General features: G+C 42.3%; 1 pseudogene; it reads left to right on the forward strand.

Moving 5' to 3' along the window:
• Window positions 1-2,140: 2,140 nt before the first annotated feature.
• Window positions 2,141-9,222, forward strand: LOC143655261 (tubulin alpha-1C chain-like; annotated as a pseudogene).
• The last annotated feature ends 1,015 nt before the right edge of the window (window positions 9,223-10,237 follow it).

Below are 10,237 nucleotides of genomic sequence, written 5' to 3' on the forward strand. Positions count from 1 at the left end.
CAATCAGGACAGAGTCCACACAGCCAGAGACCTTTGGAGTTGAGGAATGAAAATGTCCCCAGGGGAGCTTCATGAAACAAGAAGCTAGGAGAGAAAACTTTGCAGACATCGCCATGTGCCCTCCCTGCTGAGGGAGAACCGAACTTCACTGGCCTTTTTTTTTTTTTTATTAATTAAAAAAAATTAACAACAAACAAAAACATTAACATATCATTCCATTCTACATATAATCAGTAATTCTTAATATCATCACATAGTTGCATATTCATCATTTCTTAGAACATTTGCATCAATTTAGAAAAAGAAATAAAAAGACAGCAGAAAAAGAAATAAAATGATAACAGAAAAAAAAGATTATACATACCATACCCCTTACCTCTCACTTTCATTTATCACTAGCATTTCAAACGAAATTTATTTTAACATCTGTTCCCCCTATTATTTATTTTTATTCCATATGTTCTACTCTTCCATTGATATGGTAGATAAAAGGAGCATCAGACACAAGGTTTTCACAATCACAGTTCACTGGCCTTTCTTGAGTGAAGGTAATCTTTTGTTGGTGCCTTAATTTGGACATTTTCATGGCCTTAGAACTGTCAACTAGCAACTTAATAAATTTCTCTTGTTAAAAGCCTTTCCATTTCTGGTGTATTGCATTCCAGCAGCTTACAAACTAGAACAGTTTGTTTATAATTCTTTTGTGTCAAACTGTGTGTTCTAGTTTGCTAGCGGCTGAAATGCAATGTACCAGAAATGGAATGGCTTTTATAAAGGGGAGTTTAATAAGTTGCTAGTTTACAGTTCTAAGGTCCAGAAAATGTCCCAGTTAAAACAAGTCTATAGAAATGTCCAATCTAAGGCATCTAGGGAAAGATAGCTTGGTTCAAGAAGGCTGATGGCATTTAGCGTTTCTCTCTCAGCTGGAAGGGCACATGGTGAACATGGTGGTGTCTGCTATCTTTCTCTCCAGGCTTCTTCCTTCATGAAGATACCTGGGAGGCATTTTCCTTCTTCATCTCCAAAAGTCACTGGATGATGGCTTTCTTGCTTTATGGTTCTGTAGCTTTCTGAAGCCTTCTCCATACTTCTTTTATAGGATTCCAGTAAATTGATCAAGACCTGCTGTAGAATGGGTGCAGACATCTCCATCTAATCAAGTTTAATACCCACAATTGATGAGTCTCATCTCCATGGAGATAACCTAATAAAGTTTCCAACCTATAGCACTGAATAGGTATTAGAAGAAACAGTTGCTCCCACAAAATTGATTAGGATTAAAACATGGCTCTTCTAGGGTACATAAATCCTTTCAAACCAGCACACTGTATTCATACAAAGCTGAAGTTTAGTCTTCTCTCTGTTAAAATAATGCAGATTATTGGTTTGCACTTAATGAAAAGTTATAGAGTTTTCTTAACCATCTGAGTGTTCTGTCTGTTCTGTCTAGAAGACAAAGATTCTATGTCATTTCAGAATAGTATCCATGTTAGTGCTTATGTTGATCTTATCATCCTCTATTTTAGAAGACATGTCTTCTCACTTATAAAGTATTTCAGTCTGCTAAAAGCTGCCAGAATGCAATATACCAGAAATGGACTGGCTTTTACAATGGGGATTATTGGCTTACAATTTTATAGTTCTAAGGCCATGAAAATGTCTAATTTAAGGTATCAATAGGATGATATCTTGCTCTAAAGAAAGGCTGCTGGCGTCTGGAACACCTCTGTCACATGAGAAGGCACATGGCCAACATCTGCTGGTCATTCTCTCCAAGGGTTCATTGCTTTCAGCTTCTAGCTTCTGTGGCTTCCTCTCTCAGTTCCTCCAGGGTTTTTTTTTTCCCCCTCTCCAGATTTCTCTGGGTATTTCTCTCTGAGCTGTCTTGGCTTTTTTCTGTGTCTTTTCTCTTCTCATAAAGGACTCCAGTAAAGGCATTAAGACCCACCTTGAATGGGCTGGGTCATATCTCATTTGAAATAACCTCACCAAAAAGTCCCAACCACAATAGGTCTGCACCCACAGGAATGGATTAAAAGAACATGAACTTGATTACTTCTCCCAGACTTCTTGGTAGTGGGAGATTTGTTGCCCACCCCCTTGTATTCTCCAGCTTTGCTTGCCCCTACAAGTCCTCATCATGCATGAGTGCATCACCATTCACATTGGCCAGCTTGTGTCCAGATTGGCAAAGCCTGATAGGAGTACTGCTGCCTGGAACACAGCATGCAGCCTGACGGCCAGACCCAAGTGACAATACCATTGGGGGAGGAGATGACTCCTCCAACACTTTCTTCAGTGAGACAGGTGCTGGCAATCACATGCCCAGTGACCTACAGTCATTTATGAAGTTCGCACTGGCACTACTGCCAGCTCTTCCACCCTCAGTTCATCACAGGCAAGGAAGATGCTGGCAAAAACTAAGGGGGCACTACACCATTGGCAAGGAGATCATTGACCTGGTTTTGAACAGAATTTGCAAGCTGGCTAACCAGTGCACAGGTCTTCAGGGCTTCTTGGTTTTCCAGAGCTTTGATGAGGGAACCAGTTCTGGGTTCACCTCCCTGCTGATGGAATGTTTTTCTTTTGATTATGGCAAGAAGTCCAAGCTGGAGTTCTCCATTTACCCAGTCCCCCAGGTTTCCACAGCTGTAGTCAAGCCCTACAGTTTCATCCTCATCATCCACACCACCCAAGAGCACCGATTGTGCCTTCATAGTAGATGATGACAGCCACTTCTGTCATAGGAACCTCAATATTGAGCATTCAATTTACACCAACTTTAACCTGTATTTTTAGCCAGAGTATGTCCTCCATTACTGCTGCCCTCAGGGTAGATGGTGATCTGAATATTGAGCTTACAGAATTCCAGACCAATATGCTGCCCTATCCCTACATCCACTTTCCTTTGGCCACATATGCCCTTGTCATCTCTGCTGAGAAAGCCTACCATGAATAGCCGACTGTAGCAGAGATTACTGATGCTTGCTGTGTTGGTCTGAAGCTGTTATGTATCCCGGAAAAGCCATGTCCTTTAATTGTCATTCAGTATTGCTGGGTGGAATCTTTCTGATTGTTTCCATGGAAATGTGATTCACCCAACTGTGGGTGGTAACTTTTGATTAGATAGTTTCCATGGTGATGTGTCTCCACCCATTCAAGGAGGGGTTGCTTACTGGAGCCCTTTAAGAGGGAACTATTTTGAAAAAAGCTTTAGAGCCACCAGAACCAAAAGAGCCACTAGAACTGATACAGCCCACAGAACAGGTGGGGCCCTGGGGAAGCTGTTGAAGATTCCTGGAGAGAAAACTAGTTGATGTTGTCATGTACCTTTCTAGCTGAGAGAAACCTCAAACTTCATCAGCCTTCTTGAACCCAGTTATCTTTCCCTGGATGCCTTAATTTGTACATTCTTATAACCTTGACTTAATTTGGATATTTTCATGGCCTTAGAATGTAAACTTGCAACTTATTAAATTCCCCTTTTAAAAAGCAGGTATAGCACATTCCAGAAGCTTGCAAATTAGAACACTTGCTTTGAGCTGGCCAACCAGATGGTAAAATGTGAACCTTGCCATGGTAAATGCATGGTTTGATGCCTGTTTTATTGTGGCAATGTGGTTCCCAAAGATGTTAATGCCACCATTGCTACCATTAAGACTAGTTTGTGGATTGGTGTCACATTGGCTTCAAGGTTAACATTAATTTCTAGCCTCCTGTAGGAGCTAGGGTTAAAACAAGACCTCCGGAATTAGTTGGGAGCAGCTGGCATCAGGATGGTGGCAGCAGTGAACTGTGGAGATTGTTATCTGCTTTATGTAGAACAGTCTGGGAGGAAGAGAATGTTTGTTTACCCCAAATGGTTATCTTAAGTATGAAGGAAGAGCACTGAAAGATAAGCACTCTGTTCCCTCAGAGAATGCATGCATGCCTTTTGTCACCTGCAGTATATAAGCAGGATTTGGTTAAGAATAAAGTTGTCTGTTGTCTGTTATCACTGATCGTCAGACCCCCTCATCCTGTCTCTTTCTGGTCATTCCTTAATATCCTTCGAGTTCCGGTCTGTGGGAAGCAACAGCCTCCCACTGTGGTACCTGGTGGAGGCCTTGTGAAGGTCCAGCAAGTTGTGTGCATGCTGAACACCACCACAGCTGAGGCCTGGGCTCGCCTGCACCACCAGTTTGACCTTATGTATGCCTTTGTTCACTGGTACGTGGGTGAGGGGATGGAGAAAGGAGAGTTTCTGAGGTCCATGAGGACATGGCTGCCCTTGAGAAGGATTTTTAGGAGGTTGGAACAGATAATGATGAGGGAGAGGAAGAGGGTGAAGCACCAGTGTGCTGCAATTTTATCCACTCTGTTGTCTTGGGCCTCTCTCGTTTCCATTCTGTGAAACTGTCTATTGTGGCTTTTACTGTCAATAAAAGTGATATTTTCATTAAAAAAAAAAAAAGAACATGGTCTTTTCTGGGGTACATAATAGCTCCAAACTACCACATAAAGAAACTAAGTCTTTTTCTTGCAATCATATTAACTCCTATTTTGCTTTTTCTTGTCACTTTGATTAAGAAGCCAAACATTGTTTCAGAATAACCCATTTTCCTGTTTAACATAATGTTCAAACCTAACAACTTTCGTCATTTTGCCCTACCAAAATCAAACACTAAAGGGTATCTTTTTACTTCTGAAAGGCTTAGGAGGTGAAAGAGAGAAAAGGCAGACAAAGAAACCTTAGAGTGAGGAGGTTTATTCCTGCGCTGTCTGGTGGAGCTCACAGAACCCAAGGTAGTGGGTGGTGAGTTCGCACCTGGGTCTTGATGTGGGCAGTTTTTAAGCAAGGGGGTCAGGTGACATTCGGAAGGGGCGGCACATTTTGCACAGCTTGAGTCACGGTGACCTTCCCTGTTCTCCCAACCTAACAATTTCAACTGTTGCAAAGGATTTGTTTTTGTACCTTGTAAAAGTGAGGTGCTAATTATAGTTGGTTTGATATATTACATGAGCAGTGTTTAGGAAGGGTGATGGTTAGGTTCTGGTGTCAGCTTGGCCAAGTGATGATGCCCAGTTGTCTTGTAGCGTGAAAACCAGGAATGAGACCGCAGGTGTCCAGGAACGCTCCGCGAAGTTAGAACAGGCTGAGACTAAGGATCCGTAGTTTCAGGAAGCAGGTTTTATTTGCTATGGCCACAGGGCTCAGAGAGTAGCCTCTGAAAGTCTGAGCCCTGAACAAAAGGCAACCTTTGCTTTTATAGACTTTTTGACATGTTAAAGACAAGGTAAACATTTGGCTGATTTAAGTTGAGAATGGCCCAGAGCTGAACCGTTGAGGGGCCCCCACCCCAGGAATGTCTTCTTTTGCCTACGTGCATCTTCACCAGTTCCTGAAGGCTAGGGGAGGGGGTTTCTATACCAGGAAATGTGCCCTATCTCGCTTGCCTGCAAGGAGAGGGGGTTTAGGGATTTTCCACAGAGAGCACAGCTGAACTAGAAGGAGGGGAAGGCCTGCCTGCCACAGTCTGGTCAGGCAAGCACTGGCTTGACCATTGCTGCAAGGATATTTCATGACTGGCTGATAAACCAGAAGGCTGGCTTATCAGTCAGTTGATTGCATCTGTGGGCGATTACATCTGTGATCAACTAAGGAGTGTCTCCCACAATGAGATAATCCAATCAGTTGAAGGCTTTTATGGAAGAAGAGAGACTCTTTTACTGCTTCTTCCGTCAGCGAGCCTCTCCTGTGAAGTCCGTCCAGACCTTTCATCAGAGCTGCCAGCTTCACTGCCTCTCCTATGGATAGTGGGCTCTTCCATTACCCCAGTTGCATGAGATACCTTTATAAATCTCATATTTATAGATCTTTCCTGTTGGTTCTGTTTCTCCACAGAACCCTGACTAATACAGGAAGTATTATCCAAATTAAAAGGGATTTTTAAACTTTCTGTTGGCTAAATGTGTATGGGTAAAATGTTAGTCATACATTTAGAGATTGCATAAAATTCCTAAAGACTTGACAATGTTCTCACTGTCACTGTTATAATATGATACTGATTTACATGATGTTAGACAATAGTGTGAAGTGTTAGTCTATTCAATTACTCTTAGAAGAATGTTCAGATCATGGAAATGATATAACTAAACACTTATTTAATTATTCTTAGAAGAATATTACAGACCACGGAAATGATCAGATGTCCTTGACAGCTACATGCTTTGCTCTAATTCTTCATTCAAAGTACATGTAGTCAGCCATAAGTCAGAACTTCATCTTCAACAAAAAGGAACTTTAAAAGAGAAACAAGGCCATTATATAAATTATATTCTACCTGTTAATGTAACACTGGTAAATGTGTATAGATGAGCTAGGACACAATGTCTGCTATGATTTGTAGTTGATGACCCAGTATAAAAATTGATGAATGTTTTTATTTCTGGAAACAACTTAATGTAGAAAATGTTTATAAGAAAATTAGGGTCTAGACTGTAAGTTATTACAGCAATTGCATTTAAATATTCCTGAACTTTACCTGTTATTTCTAAATTTTGAGATGCTTAGCTCTTTGTATATAACGTGGTAGCTCCCTGGAACTTTGGGTATTGCTGAGTTCTCCAGCTCTGGAAGTACTGAAGGAATAACATTACTCCATGTAGCAAATGCTAAAGAAACTGAAAAAAAAGAAGAGATCAGATTTCAATTAGGGATGTGAATGAGGCTGATCTGGTTAGGACTAAGGTAAATCATAATACAGGGTAAAAGATAATATTGTATGCATTTTAAGACTTTAATTTCTTTGTGAGGCCAAAGAAAGAGAGATTTATTTTGTCCAAAATTTTAATTTTCTGGAGCACACTATCTGATTTTACCTGTCTGATTAGTTTATTTAAACAATCTAATTCAGCTTTATTTGACATGGAACCTAGAATAGGGAATGAGATGTCAGTATTCTGTTATGAGTTGCTGTAATACCCTGATGATTTTCAGAGTATTTTAGGCATAAATGAAAATAGATTTGCAAGGGAGCACTGGAGACAACCAAATCTCAGTTCTGCCCCTTTCTATAATTGTGACCAAAAGCCGAGGGGCATTTTTTAAAATGTTGCTTCTGCCATAGACCCCACCCAAAATGATTATCAGTGCTGGCTGCATCCAATTCACAGGGCAGGTCTGGAGCTATGCCCCAGTGTTTGTGCCTGTGCTATTGCGCAGTTTGCCTTTTTTCAAAAGCAGCCTACATACGGTTATCCCATTTCCAAGTATGAGATTTTCTAATTAGCATATACAAAGGTTTTAACATTTGGGTCTAAAGAGCAACACAAGATTTCCAGTACCCCAACAGTCCCATGAAAGCCATTAGTTGTTTTGGCCTATGCAGCATAGGAAAACATTTTACCTATTAATTACTGCAGAAGGAATAATTTTTGTCTTACCCAATCATACAAACACTTAATAATTTGAGAGGGCAGCCAAGGCATTGCAAGTTGTTGTGATTGATTGCCTATCCCTAACTGTCAAGGGGAGAAAACAGTGAACCTGAGGCTTCTTTTAGTTCCGAGAGTTACTGGTTAACATGATGCCATCAATATAGTGAAATAGATTTTTCCACTTAACCAAATCCTTTGCCAACAGGCTATGGCAGATAGGTTATGTAAATAGCCTTGCAAGAGCACAAAGTCCTTTTTTTCCCCCCAGGTGAAGGTGAAAGCAGGTTGACTGGCCTTATGTAAGGAAATACTAAAGAAAACAGTTAAATTAAAAAAAAAAAAAAATCGAGTGCTCATTCCTTGTAGTAAAGAGGCTAATTTGCTTATTTCTTTTCCTAAAAGTAACACTCCCTCTGCACCAGTGTCCAAAAGATGTAGTAGCCAATCTGGCAGGACTCCCTTAGGCTTTGGTCTGTACTGATTCCCAATTTCACATAATTTAGTGGTGGTATGGTCCTGCATGGTAAATAAGATCTTTTGGTCAGAAGGGGGTGCTGGGGCAGTGACAGCGACAGCAGCACCCTCAGCATCACTTTCCCCGACTGGGGTGTGAGGGTACTAAATATGTTCTGACTTAACTTTTTGTTGGCCCAGAGGATGAACAAGCTTCCTTTTTGCATTTTCAGTGCCCCAGTCAGACTGGGGCTTATCATCATCTGAAGAGAAATCAATAGGATCCCATATTTTCGGTTCCCAGTCAGGGAATGTCAGAATACACCTCACTTGTCCCTTGGGTAATCTACACCCTCTTACTCTAGCATATTGGCATGCCAATATTTCTAAACTCTCATCTACACAGCGTAGCCTTTCATTCAACCATATATGACGGTCCCTTTCTAACGTAAGTTCCTCTTTTAGGCAGTGAACTGAAGCTTTAGTGGCCAGGGCCTCTTCTAAGGCTGTACATGCAGCTCCTAACAGGGGATGTCCAGTGGCTGTGGCAGCCTAATGGCTCTCCTTTTTCTTATGAAAGCCTAACTTCCCTGCAGCCTGCTGCAGGAGTACTAAGTTAGAAAGATAACTACTCCTCTCCACGTAGATGCTACCGGCCGACCACTCTTTGGTCTCCTGGCTGGCTTGCCAACTGTTCCAATCCAGCTCTTGGGAGGGCTTAGGTCAGGGCAGCCGGAAAACCAAAGGACACTCAGGTACGGAGTCAGAAGTGAATTTGAATAAGGACTTAGGAACAGGAGAGGATCTTCCACGGTGGCAGCTGGCCATGGAAAATGAAAGTTAATGCGTCCTAAGGTGTGGGGGGAGTGCAAGGTCTTATAAAGGTTTTTAGAACAAGGTGTTTTCAGCAGGGTCTCCTGACACAGACGTTAGAAGTTTTGTTAAAAACAGTGATCAAATGGCCCACTGATACTCAGAAGCACCCGCCCCATATCGCGCAGGGTTCCGCCGCCATGTGACCTCCCAATCCCGCTTTCCCGGGTGGCCATGGTGACTGTCAAGGCGTACCGGATGCTGCAGGTGGTGGTGGCTTCTGCATTCGCGATGCTCCCCGGCTGCCTGTGGCTGCTGCCACCTAGTGGCCACGCACTCTTTTCGCCATTTCATCCGGGGACCCAGGGTCACGCTGGTGCTGTTCGGCTGCAGGGTCTTCAATCCTACCAAGATCCACAAGACCTCTGCCATCTTTCTCAGCCTGAGCCGGCAGGGGCGGACGTGGAGATCTTTGCTCCTGATATTGCTCAGATGCACATGATTGACAACGCCAAGGGGCAGCCTTCAGAGAGCTAAACCAGGAATATTTTGTCTGAATCAGCAAGGATTGCCCACGGCAAGATCACAGACCTTGTCAAGTTCAGGGCCAAAAACCTGGGCATGCTCGCCATGGATGGAAAGGACTGTAAAGCCAGTGCAGACATGCAGCACATCCTGAAGGAATTCCACAGGGCTGGGAAGCCCTTCAGACAGTTTTCATTCTAATACTTCCCTGTCAACATGAGCAATCAGCTGCAGGCCAGGTGTCTCAAGAAAAAGGACTGTCTCAGAGACCCGTGGGAAGGGCCATGCCAGGGACTCTGGGCACAGGCTTCTGCTGACCTCACTCAAATAACCTGAGACTCCAACACTGGGCTAAGCCAGGATTCCAGAATTCTTTGGAGACGTTGATGGGTGATGAGATTACTCACACAAGATCAAGTGGAATGAGAACTAACTACCCAGGACCTAAGGAACTGATAAAACATGATTATAGTTCTGTTTGGATTATTGTTGATATTTTATTTTCTAGATCCACAGAATCCCTTACTCTCTTCACTGAGGCTGTCTATAATTCATGAAACGTTCATCTTTTCCTCCCTTCCTGGACCTTCCAGAATTTGGAAACTCATATTGAATATTCTTATTTTTATGGCAAAATAATGATTCTCATAGGTTTAGTCAGAATCTTTCCTTCCAGTTAACAGGACATAACAGGAGACCTGGGTTCTAGAATCAAAGCTGTGACTGAAAGGCCATGCTGGAGAATGATGCTCACTTAATCAGATGTGACCAGGCACTTTTAGGGAACTAAGGTTGACTTACAGAGCCAAGACTTACAGAACTGTTCTAGTTTTCTAGCTGCCGGAATGCAATATACCAGAAATGGAATGGCTTTTAAAAACAGGAATTTAATAAGTTGCTAGTTTGCAGTTCTAAGGCTGAGATAATGTCCCAATTAAAGCAAGTCTATAGAAATGTCCAATCAAAGGTATCCAGGGAGAGATACCTTGGTTCAAGAAGGCCAGTGAAGTTCAAGTTTTCTCTCTCA

This window comes from Tamandua tetradactyla, chromosome 14, assembly GCF_023851605.1.
Source record: "Tamandua tetradactyla isolate mTamTet1 chromosome 14, mTamTet1.pri, whole genome shotgun sequence".
Taxonomy (NCBI): Eukaryota; Metazoa; Chordata; class Mammalia; order Pilosa; family Myrmecophagidae; genus Tamandua; species Tamandua tetradactyla.